This window comes from Bubalus kerabau, chromosome 3 (assembly GCF_029407905.1).
Source record: "Bubalus kerabau isolate K-KA32 ecotype Philippines breed swamp buffalo chromosome 3, PCC_UOA_SB_1v2, whole genome shotgun sequence".
Classification (NCBI taxonomy): Eukaryota; Metazoa; Chordata; class Mammalia; order Artiodactyla; family Bovidae; genus Bubalus; species Bubalus kerabau.
The window spans coordinates 132,513,184-132,526,139 of NC_073626.1; the positions used below are offsets into that span (position 1 = coordinate 132,513,184).

Genomic DNA, 12,956 nt, shown 5'->3' on the forward strand with positions numbered 1-12,956 from the left:
GGAATTCTTTTTCTTTTTTGATGATCCAACAGATGTTGGGAATTTGATCTCTGGTTCCTCTGAGAATCAGAGGAACAAGTAGTTTTTGTTCTTTTTCTAAATCCAGCTTGGCTATCTGGAAGTTCACAGTTCATATACTGTTGAAGCCTGGCTTAGAGAATTTTGAGCATTGCTTTGCTAACGTGTGAGATGAGTGCAATTGTGTGGTAGTCTGAGTCCTCCTTGGCCTTGCCTTTTTTTGGTATTGGAATGAAAACTGACCTTTTCCAGTCCTGTGACCACTGCTGAGTTTTCCAGTTTTGTTGGCATATTGAGTGCAGCACTTTCATAGCATTATATTTTAGGATTTGAAATAGCTCATCTAGAATTCCATCACCCCCACTAGCTATGTTCGTAGTGATGCTTCCTAAGGCCCACTTGACTTTGCATTCCAGGATGCCTGAGCTGAATGATCACACCATCATGGGTATCTGGGTCATAAAGATTTTTTGTGTAGTTCTTTTGTGTGTTCTTGCCACCTCTTCTTAATATCTTCTGCTAGTAAAGGGCCTGGGGACAACACATAGCTAACCTTATACATAATGGTGAAAGACTGACTGTTTTAATCACAACATGAGGAAAAAGACAAGATTTCCATTGTCTCTACTTCAACATTGCACTTAGGGGTTTTGCCAGGGGATTTGGAAAAATAAATTAAAGGTGTCCACATTATAAAGAATTAAAACTATTTGTAGATGATATGATCTTGTTATGCTAGTTTTCTGTGGCTGCCATAACAAAGTACTACAGATGTGATGGCATTAAAAACAGAAATGTATTGTCTCTTAGTTTCAGAAACTGAAAGTTCAAACTGAAGCTGTCAGCGTGGTTGACTCTTGCTGAGGGCTGTGAGGGAAAAATCCATCCCAGGCCTGTCTCCTGGCTGTCTTTTCCTGTATCCCTTTACATATCTTCCTTTTATGTGTGTCTCTGTACCTAAATTTCCCTCTTTATGTAAGAACACTGATTATATCTGGTCAGATTAGATGCCACTCTAATGAGTTGATTTAACTAGATTACATCTGTAAAGAACTTTTCTCCAAATAAAGTCAGATACTGAGGCATAGGATTCTGGAATATCCTGGAATATTCTAAGTCATACTCTAGAATTTAGGACTGCAATATATAAATATAGAGGGGGCAAAATTCAACTCATAACACTTGTATATAGAAAATCCTAAGAAACCCACTAAAATATTTTATAAGAAATGAATGAATTCATAATAATTATAAGATATGATTAGTATGCAAAAATTCACTGTGAAACTAGTGTAAAAAACAATAAGAAACCAAAATGAAATTAATAAAAGAATCAATTTAAATAATATGAAATTATGAAAAAATTTAACAAAATAAATACAAGATTTGTACAATGAACAGCATAAAACTTCATTGAAAGATGTTAAAGAACACTTAAACTAATGGAAAGACTTCACATATACAAGAAACATCCAACTTGTTCTACAGATTCAATGCAATACTTATAAAAACCAAAGCTAGTTTCTTTACAAAAACTGACAAGCTCATCCTAAAATTTACAGGGAAATTCAAAGGACTTAAAAGAGCCAAAATGTAAGCATAAAATTGGAGGACTCACGTTTACAGATTTCAAAGCTTACTGCAAAACTACAGTCGTTGGAGGTAGGAATATACAACTGAGAAAAAGTGGTGCAGGGAAAACTGGAAAAATACATGTAAAAGAATGAAATTAGAACATTGTCTAATATCATATATAAAAAAATAAGCTAGCATGGATTAAACACTATAAAATTCCTAGAAGAGAACATAAGCAGAACACTTTTACATAAATAGCAGCAAAATTTATTGGATCTCTTACAGCAAAGGAAACAAAAGCAAAAGTAAATTAATGGAACATAGTTAAAAGCATTCGCACAGTAAAGGAAACTGTTGACAAAATGAAAAGACAACCTACTGAATGGGAGAAGATATTTGCAAAGAATTTGACCAATAGGTGGCTAATATACAACATAGTCCTACAATTCAACATCAAAAAAAAAAAAAATCAGATTAAAAAATGGGCAGAAGAACCGAATGGACATTTTTCCAAAAGAGAAATTCAGATGGCCAATAGGCACATGTAAAGATACTCAACATTGCTAATCATCAGGGAAATAAAAATCAAAACCACAATGAAATATCACCTCACACCTGTCAAAATGGTTATCATCAAAAAGAACACAAATAACAAATGCTAATGAGGATGTGGATAAAAGAGAACCCTCACACAGTTGATAGGAAAATAAATTTTGATGCCACTTTGGAAAACAATATGGAGCTTTTGCACAAAATTTAATAGAACTACCAAATAACCTAGCAACTCCACCCTGAGCATATATCCAAAAAACAAAAACAATAATTTGCAAAAATATGTGCACCCCGATGTTCATTGCAGCATTATTTACAGTTGCCAAGATACAGAAGCAAACTGTGTCCATCAACAGATGAATGAATAAAGATGTGTTTTATATATATATATATATGTGTGTGTGTGTGTGTGTGTGTGTGTGTGTGTATGCACACACACCATAGAATACTACTCAGCCACACAGAAGAATTAAATTTTGTCATTTGCAACAACACGTTTGTACTTGGAGAGCATTATACTATGTGAAATAAGTCAGACAGCAAAAAACAATTATTCAGTTATATCCCTTATAATGTGAAATCTAAAAAATACAACTATTAAATAGAACAGAAAAGAGTCAGACTCACAGATATAGAGAAAAAACTAGTGATTACCAGTGGGGAGAGATAGGGAGGAGGAGCGATATAAAGGTAAGGGGAACACAGTGGGGTTATTACAGTACTGTATGAAAACTGAAAGTCTATTTTTAAAAATTCCTCACATATATGGTCACTTAATTTTTGGCAAATATCTCAAGACAATTCAGTGAAAAAATGAATAGGTTTTTTTCAACAAACAGTGCTAATATAGCTGGATATTTTCATGTAAAAGAAAAGTTGCACTTCCTCCTCACACCATACACAAAAATAAACTCAAAATGAATTTAAGAGGTAAAAATAAGATCCTAAATATAACAGCTGAAACTATGAGACTCTTAGAAGAAGTTATAGCTGTAAATCTTCAAACCTTATATTAGGCAATAATTTCTAAGCTATGGCACCAAGAGCACAACAGCAAAAGAGAAAAAGTAGATAAATTGTACTTAATCAAAATTTAAAACATTTGTTTTTCCAAAGATACCATTAAGAAAATGAAAGACAACCTACAAGTCGGAAGAAAACATTTTCAAATCAATATCTGACAAGAGACTTCTATCCAGAATATATAAATAATTTTCACAAGTCAATAACAAAATGACAAACAGTGAAAAATGGACAGAGGACTTACAAAGACAGTTCCTCAATGAGGATATACAAATGTCCAATAAGTGCATGCACTATCTAGACACTAGAAAACTGCAAATAAAAACCCCTGAGATATCACTTCACACTTCCTAGGATGGCTGTTGTTGAAAGAAAATAACAAGTGCTGACAAAGATAAAGATAAATTGGAATCTTCATACACCGTGGAAATGGACAACAGTGCAACCACCTCGGAAAACCTTCTGGACATTCTCAAACGTATAAACATAGGTTTGTCATATGATTAAGGAATTTCACTCCTAGGTATATACACAATACAAAAGCAACCATATACCTATATTACAACTAGCATATGAATTTTCATATCATTATTTATAATAGATGAAAATTGGATAAAAAACATATTTCTGTCAATTGAATGGATGAATAAATGTATCTATCCAATGAAATATTACTCAGCAATTAAAAGAAATACTTATACATGCAATAATTTGGATAAACTTGGAAATAAATGTTAAGTGAAAAATGCCAGATACAAAGGGCCACATGTTATATGATTCTATTTCTATGTAATGCCCTAAATAGACAAATCTATAAAGAGAAAGTAAATTAGACTGCCAGGGGCTGGGGAGAAGAAGAAATGGGGAATAAATACTACTGGTTTAAATTTGGGGGTGATAAAAATGTTCTAAAATTGATTGTACTGATGGCTCCATAACTCTGTGAATGTACTAAATACCACTAAGTAGTATAATATAATCATACATATATAGTATCTAGTATAATTTAAATTGCATAAATTTGTAGTATGTGTAATATATATATAATATGTAAATTAAGCTGTTATTAAGGAAGGAAAGAAAAAAGAAAGAAAGAGGGAGGAAAGAAAGGAAGAAAGAAACTTTCAAAGCTCTAGGGAAAGTATATCACATGAGTGTCTGTGATATTAATGACAGTTTTAAAGTTTGCCTTCCATCCAGTCAGTATCAACCTATTGAAGACTAGAAGAAAAAGATCTGAAATGTGGTTGGGGTACGTTATCATTCAAGAAGATGATGTGATCTCATGAGTGGGATGGACCACTAGAAATAAGGGCTGAGTAGAAAGTGATATGTGGGCAAATAAGTGAGGTACTACTTGATTTAAGGGAACTGCAGGCAAAAGATTTGAGAAATATCTGAAGAACCTCTGAAACACCACACAAGAACAGTAGACAGCTGTAGATGCCCTCCAAAGCCAGAGAGCACCAGTGGAAATTCATGGCCAACTCACCCCATGCCTCAGACGTCCTTCTCCCTCCTACCCACAAGCTCTTCTTTCTATATCCTGGAGGAGTTGAGAAACAAAGGGACTGGTACTCTTCTTTATTGCAGAGTCCCAGTTTCCAAAAGACCTGAACTGAGGAAGGAATAGGGTTCAAATTTAGATGAAGTTCACAATTCTGATTATTTTATTAGACTGAATATTTTAATTAGCTATGAAGCCACCTGACTCTGTTTCTTTAATGTGATTAAATTATTATAAGAACTGTCAAAAAATATCATTCAAGGGATGAAAAAAAGAGAATATATTTAATACCTTTAAATATGTAGCAGAGAAAAAAAATACTATTTTTCCTGCTTCATCCTGCATCAGTGTCTCAATTGTTCAATGTAATAGACCTGCACTTAGACTAGATAGATACATAGATAGATAGATAAATAGATGGATAGGTAGATAGATTAGCATTAAGCACAGAGCATGGCATGCAGTAGAGGTCAGTAAAAGCTAGTTCTCTCCCCTTCAACTTTTCCTCCTCTATGTGCTCCAGAGTGGAGGCTGAAGGTAGCTAGTTTTAACTTGAGTCCTGGAGCTATAATGAGGATAGATTTTTTTCCTGAGAATTTCACATTTAGAGAAGACTGAAAAACATGAAACTTGAGCATCTACAATGGCCAGTAGAGGGAGGGGCAGTTGAGCTGCTAAAACACTAGTCTCATAAATCACTGAGATTTATTTGGCTACGCTGCTTGACTGAGCAGAAATTGGAGAAAATTGAGTCTGTAAGTTCCCCCTGATCAGTTGATGCTGTCACTTAAGTGTTTCCATGTGTGAAAGGAGAGTCAAAAAGGAGTTGGTATTGCTAAGGGAGTCTCTAAAATGCAGCACTAGGGTCATTCAGGAAAAGTGTGACTTATGCATATCTCAGCCTGGATGGAATCTGACCTTTCCACCACTCATTGTCATAATGAAGTCATTCATAACATTTGACAGAAATCAAAATATGTATTGGATCCTTACTCTAAAAAACTCCTGACAGCCTATCTACTTATCAGGCCCCGACCCCAATAACTCATGATTCCTTAAGGACAAATATTTCCTGGTTTACATCAGTCAACCACAACTCTTATCCGTCAGCTTCTAACGACCTTGTGACTTTTTTGTCTTTATAAGCCCCTGACTCCTTTTTTCTCAGAACACTTTTTTGGTTTTACTTGAATCTGTGTTTCCTGAATTGCAATTCTTAAGACCGCAAATAAACTCTTCTTAATTGCAGCTTTCTGCCTTGTTTTTGGCCAACACATGTCATCTGACCCAGGAAGCAAAATGGGGTTAGGATTAGGGTTAGGGTTAGTACCTTAGTACTCACCCTAGGTTAGTACTCAACTTTGGGTTAGTGAGTACTATTTATCACCCTAAGTACTAATACTGAGTACCTAGGTGAGTACTAACTCACAGTATACTAGAGAGCCCTGGGTACAGAGCAAGGAGAATGTGGTTTTATGGAATATTTCAGACCACATCTGAGGAATTGATGCTAATGGGAACCCAAGGGACATTCTGCCAGGTATACAGAAAAATGCTCATGAAAAGGACCATCCCACTAATTTCTGATCTGGCAGCTCACCTGGATTAACAGGAGTAGAGGAATAGTTAGCCCAAGATCATACCTTTCAAAGGTGTGGATTAGATAAACTGTGTCTTGCCCCACCCGGATCCTGAGTGAGTGATCCTTTCCTAGAAGGGGCTGAATACCTGAGAAAATGTGTGCCTAGACTCCAGAGTGTATCCTGGCTCAGGTGACTCAGGTCACATGACTCTTGTTTTCCCCCATTCTTTACACCATCCTGTGCTCAGATAGGCAGATTTCTGCTGTCACCTGATGGTGCTAACTTTGTCAATGCAGACAAAAGGAATCTATTACTTTATTCCCCAAGATGTTCTGGATTCAGGTTAGAAAATCCCAGTCAGGTTTGCTTCCTGCTGAGCATGATGACCTCAGTATCTGGCCTTATCTATCAGAAATTCCCCATTCTAGGCCATTTTTTTTCCTGTTTGTTTTTTCCTCTATTTTATTTCTTAATCTTAGAGCTGGAGGGGCCATTTAAAGTTCCCTGATTCATACCTCTCCTCTGTGTGGGTCTCTAAATATATCCACCAGACCTCAGGCAAATCACAGGTCTTCTGTCTCAGTGTCAGTGATGAGAACACTGGTCTTAGCATTAGAAGCATGTGTGGTTTTGAGGTGAGTAATCCATATACATAATTAGTCACACATGCTGCTGCTGCTGCTGCTGCTGCTGCTAAGTCGATTCAGTCGTGTCCGACTCTGTGCGACCCCATAGACGGCAGCCCACCAGGCTCCCCCAGTCCCTGGGATTCTCCAGGCAAGAACACTGGAGTGGGTTGCCATTTCATTCTCCAATGCATGAAAGTGAAAAGTGAAAGTGAAGTCATTCAGTCGTGTCCGACTCTTAGCAACCCCATGGACTGCAGCCTACCAGGCTCCTCCGTCCATGGGATTTTCCAGGCAAGAGTACTGGAGTGGGGTGCCACTGCCTTCTCTGAGTCACACATGAGTTGATCTAAATTTCCTTATCCCCCAAATGAAGAGATGATTTATGTTAATTCCATTTAGTGTTGAAGTAAACACAATGTGCCTTAAATCACTTCAGGACACATAAAAGAGCTGCATCATTGTCTTTGCAACTTGTTCTATTGTCTTACCCTCTTGGGACTAGAACCACAGCCCAGAATGTTGATTTTACTCAAATTAGCCATGTGTTCCATACTTTTCTCTTTAATATGAACTTCATCCTTTCTCCATCCTATCCTCCCAGTTTGTCTAATTCGGGCACGTATTTTCTGTCGTGGTCCAGTGCTTTTCATCCATTTAGTTTTCATATATTTTGTGGTTGTTTGTTTCTTTGCTATGATTTAGTGCTTTGTTTTAACTATACCCAAGTGTTAGGTTTTACACTCAGTACTAGAATAATTATACTACAGAGCTTACCTATTGGGGCCTGCACTATCCTTTATCCCACATCCCTTTTCAGACATTGATAAGCAATCTATATAACATGATTACAACCAGGTGGCAAATCTCTAAGAAAGAGGTAGAAGCAGTTTAGCATGTTAAAATCTACCTCAGCAAGTCCACCGGAACTCAGTGATTCTTGGCAAAAGAATGAAAGAGTCAGACATCATCAATGCCAAATGGAGACAAAAACATGCTGAACAAAACCTAAATGGGCTGTTTTATACTTAACTATTTTCTATGCCAACCTACCAGAAGCATTTAGGTGTCAGGTCTCATTTTCAGTTTTAAGCAAGGAGGTGTACAAACAGTCTGACAATAGCTGATGAAACACAGGAAGAAACTCAGAGCAGATATTCATCACAGAAACAATAGTGAGTGGCCATTAATTCTAGCAACTCTCTCTTTAGACTGTAGTAGTAATTGAGTAACCAGAGATGAATGGATACTCTAGCCAGCAAACTTTGAATCCCACAATGCCACTTGACCATAGAATTTTCTGTAAATATATGATTGTTTACCTCAGATTATGGGTGCTTCTTGTGAACAGAGGCTATGATTTAATTCTGTAGCACACCACAGCTCTTTTCATTCTACCCAACACAGACCAGAACCCTGCAATTGCTTACTGGGTTTATTATCTGAATTAATGTAAGGTTGATGATGAGAAGCAATTGTTTTCAAATTGCAATTGCTATAACAACTGTAACTAAACTCACAATAGTTTTAGTTGTTTTACTTTTATAAAAAAAAAAGAGTAATATAAAAAATGCAATATCCAGAGTTATTTTGGTTTTCTACCCTTTTTTTATAAATTGGGGCAAAAGTCAATTTTATAAAGCATACTATTTTAACCACATTTAACTGTATTTCTGTGTGGCACTTAGTACATTCACATTGTTGTGCACATCTCAAAATCATCCAATTCCTGAATTTTTCACTTTCCTAAATTGAATGCAGAGTACGTCATGAGAAATGCTGGACTGGTAGAAAAACAAGCTGGAATCAAGATTGCTGGGAGAAATATCAATAACCTCAGATATGCAAATGACACCACCCTTATGGCAGAAAGTGAAGAGGAACTAAAAAGCCTCTTGATGAAAGTGAAAGTGGAGAGTGAAAAAGTTGGATTAAAGCTCAACATTCAGAAAACAAAGATCATGGCATCCGGTCCCATCACTTCATGGGAAATAGATGGGAAAACAGTGGAAAGAGTGTCAGACTTTATTTTTTGGGCTCCAAAATCACTGCAGATGGTGATTGCAGCCATGAAATTAAAAGACGCTTACTCCTTGGAAGGAAAGTTATGACCAACCTAGATAGCATATTCAAAAGCAGAGACATTACTTTGCCAACAAAGATCTCTCTAGTCAAGGCTATGGTTTTTCCTGTGGTCATGTATGGATGTGAGAGTTGGACTGTGAAGAAGGCTGAGCGCCAAAGAATTGATGCTTTTGAACTGTGGTGTTGGAGAAGACTCTTGAGAGTCCCTTGGACTGCAAGGAGATCCAACCAGTCCATTCTTAAGGAGATCAGCCCTGGGATTTCTTTGGAGGGAATGATGCTGAAGCTGAAACTCCAGTACTTTGGCCACCTCATGCGAAGAGTTGACTCATTGGAAAAGACTCTGATGCTGGGAGGGATTGGGGGCAGGAGGAGAAGGGGAAGACAGAGGATGAGATGGCTGGATGGCATCACTGACTCGATGGACGTGAGTCTGAGTGAACTCCGGGAGTTGGTGATGGACAGGGAGGCCTGGCGTGCTGCAATTCATGGGGTCGCAGAGTTGGATACAACTGAGCAACTGAACTGAACTGAAACTGAAATTCTGTCCTCATTAAACACTAATGCCCATTGTCCCTCCTCACCCTTCTGCCAAGATCCTGGCATCTACCAGTGTACTTTCTGACTCTATGAATGTGACTATTCTAGGTGAATCATATAAGTGGAATCAAACAGTATTTGTCTGCACTGACTGTATATTGGAATGCAATAATAATGTTAATTTAATATACATACATAAAAAATTCCAAGATTGTTGCATGTGTAAAAAATGCTTAGTACACATACTTGAAGAAGCACAGTAGCACAGAATTTGCTATTGGCAGATGAACCTGGATAGCTTCATTGTGTGATGCCCAGTAAGATCACTAGTCTTTCATGTTAGCATTAGCTGTTGGCTGACAGAATAATGGTTGTGTGATTAGGGACCGTTTTGAATGAGACTTTCAGTTTTGCAAAAATTATAAATCTGACTCAAGAAATGACATTTTGAAGTAGCAGAGAACAACAAAAACAATATGAGTGTCATCTTATCTCAAAAAATCATCCTTAGAATTCCTTTTAAGATATAGCATTCTGAAAGTTTTAGGCAGGCACCACAGTGATCATGCATTTAATGGCAAAGAAAAGAAGAGATGAGAGAGCTGAATTCACTACAAATAGGGACCAGTCCCGCCAAAATATGTGGTGTTCTTGCCTTTGATTATGAACACATTTTTTTCCCTACAAACCGGTAAAAAGAAATCAAAAATCCATCAAGATCTAGAAAGGAGATCAAGTATGACATAGATTTGAAGTTAGTATTCATTAATATTAGTATGTTGAAATTGTTCCTTGAAAGAATTTTGGCTAAGGAGAGAGAATGATCATTTTTAGTTGATAATACTGTTCTTGCACAATTCACAAAAGCCAAGACATAGAAATAACCTAAATGTCCATCAACAGATGAATGAATAAAAAAAATATGGCATATAAGCACAATGAAATGTCCCTTGACCATAAAAAGAATGAAATAATGTAATGAGTGAACCTAGAGTTCATTGCACTAAGTGAAGTAAGTCAGCAAAAGAAAGACAAATAACATATGACATTACTTATATGTCAAAACTAAAATATGACACAAATGAATATATCCATGAAACAGAAACAGACTCACAGACATAGAGAATGGACTTGTGGTTGTCAAGGGGGATGGGAGTGGGAAAGATGTACATGGAAGTTTGGGGATAGCAGATACAAGCTATTTTATATATAATGGATAAACATGCTACTGTATAGCAGAGGGAACTATATTCAATATTCTATGATAAACTGGAAAAGAATATTTAAAAAGAATGTATATGTATGTATAACTGAATCACTTTATATATATATATATATATTATTTATATACGAATCAGTTTACTGTACAGCAGAAATTAACACATCACTAAATCAACTATATTGTAATAAAAATATATATTGATAATAAAATACTAGTCAATACAAACAAGTACAACATTCTGATAGAAAAAGAGATCTCTGCATTAAGTATTATTGAATTCGAATTACAAAATAAATACAAAACAGAATCTCAGGCAACATCTTTTCACTTTTAAAGCCTACACTGGCAGTTTTGTTTTAGTAAAACATAATCCATAAGACATTACAGTGTATATGTGTCTATGACTCTGCAACCCCATGGACTGTAGCCCGCCAGGCTCCTCTGCCCATGGATTTCCCAGGCAAGAATACTGGAGTGGGTTGCCATTTCCTTCTCCAGGGGATCTTCCCTATACAGGCACTGAACCCACATCTCCTGTGTTTCCTGCATTGGCAGGCAGTTTCTTTACCACCTGGGAAGCCCCAGTTCTTATATTTATATTAGCTATATAATTCTACAAAGACTGCAAATATGCAAAGATTGAATCTCTATTTTGTGCATACTTAAGCAACATAAAAAAGTGATTTCTGTCAACAGATAATGTCAGAATTTCATTACTCTTTAGAATTATATTTCTCAACCATGCTGGCATATTACAATTATTGGGGACGATGCATTTCTGGTGATTATTTAACTGGTGTAAGTTGAGGCACTGAACTCCAAGTCACTGTCAGTACCCATCTCCCTGTAAACAGTATAAAAAAATGGAAAAATAATAATAATGTAGAAAACTTGAGCATCATTAACCAGATTGGCATAATTTGCCTTTATAGATCATTACTCCTAACAAAAGTAAATTTATTTCAATTGCAGTTGGAATCCTCATGAAGACAGATTACTTGTTAGGCCATTAAAAGAAATTTAAGCAAATCAGGAAACAATTGGAATATTTTATAATATAACTTCTGATTACAGCATAATTAGAATTCCGTGTCAGTGGGTTTCCCTGGCCGCTCAGTGGTAAAGAACCAATGCAGAAGATGTGGGTTCCATCCCTGGGATGGGAAGATCCCCTGGAGAAGGAAATGGTCACCCACTCCAGTATTCTTGCCTAGGAAATACCATAAACAGAGGATCCTGACAGGATACAGTCCATAGGGTTGTAGAAGAGTTAGACACAACTTAGTGAATAAACAACAAAAAAAGTCAATAGCATATTATAAAAAATACAAAAAAGTTTGGAAATTAAGATACTTCAAAATAATAATTGGACAAAAATGAATTGCAAGATATATTAGAAAATATTTTGAACTGAATAATAATGAAATTACAGATTATCAGAACTTGACGAATGCAGGCAAATAGCATTTTGAGGAAGTGTAATAACTTTAGTTATTTTAGAAAAGAAAAAATGTTTAAAATCAATTATCTACATTCCTACCCTCAAAAGTTAAAAATGAAAAGCAAATTAAACCCAAAGTAAGTAGAAAAAAGATGATAATAAAGCATTATTCAGTGTATTAGAAAAAAAAATCAGAAAAGTTAATAGACTCCAAATTGGTTACTTTAAAATATTAATAAGATTGAAAATTCTTAGATAAGAATGACTAGAATACTTATTAAAAGAAAAAGTGCTGCAATCAGAAAGAAAACCAAAAATATCCCTATATAGCCAATGTTTATGACCAATTATCTATAATTAAATTTGACAATTCATATGATGGAGAAATTATATGAGAAATTCAGACTACCAAACTGACTCCAAATTAAACAGAAAATATAAAACAGTCTTATATTTAGTAAAGAACATGAATCCACATTTGAAAAATCTTATTTTAAAAAAACACAAAATAATGGCACTGGTTCTTGCTATTAAGCATTTATAAGTGGAACTAGTACTTTGCCTAAAGAAGCTCTATACATTCTTTTTTTTCTCGTAAAAGGATATTGAGTCACCACAATCCTGATACCAAAACTTGCGAAAGTCATTATAAGAAAAGCAAATTACAGGTAATCACTTGTGGTCCAATGTTAGGACTTTGTGCTTTCACTGCCGAGAGTGCAGGCTCAATCCCCAGTCAGGGAACTAAGATCCCACAAGATGAGTGATGCAGCCAAAACAACAA

General features: G+C 35.9%; 1 long non-coding RNA gene across 2 annotated transcripts in view; it reads right to left on the reverse strand.

The window, feature by feature from the left end:
- LOC129647785 (uncharacterized) overlaps window positions 1-4,777 on the reverse strand; it is an 88,507-nt gene extending 83,730 nt beyond the window's left edge. For both annotated transcript variants that reach the window (XR_008712502.1, XR_008712501.1), the window contains exon 1: window positions 4,661-4,777. This is a non-coding gene — a long non-coding RNA (uncharacterized LOC129647785). The remainder of the gene's footprint in view (window positions 1-4,660) is intronic.
- Between the last annotated feature and the right edge of the window lie 8,179 nt (window positions 4,778-12,956).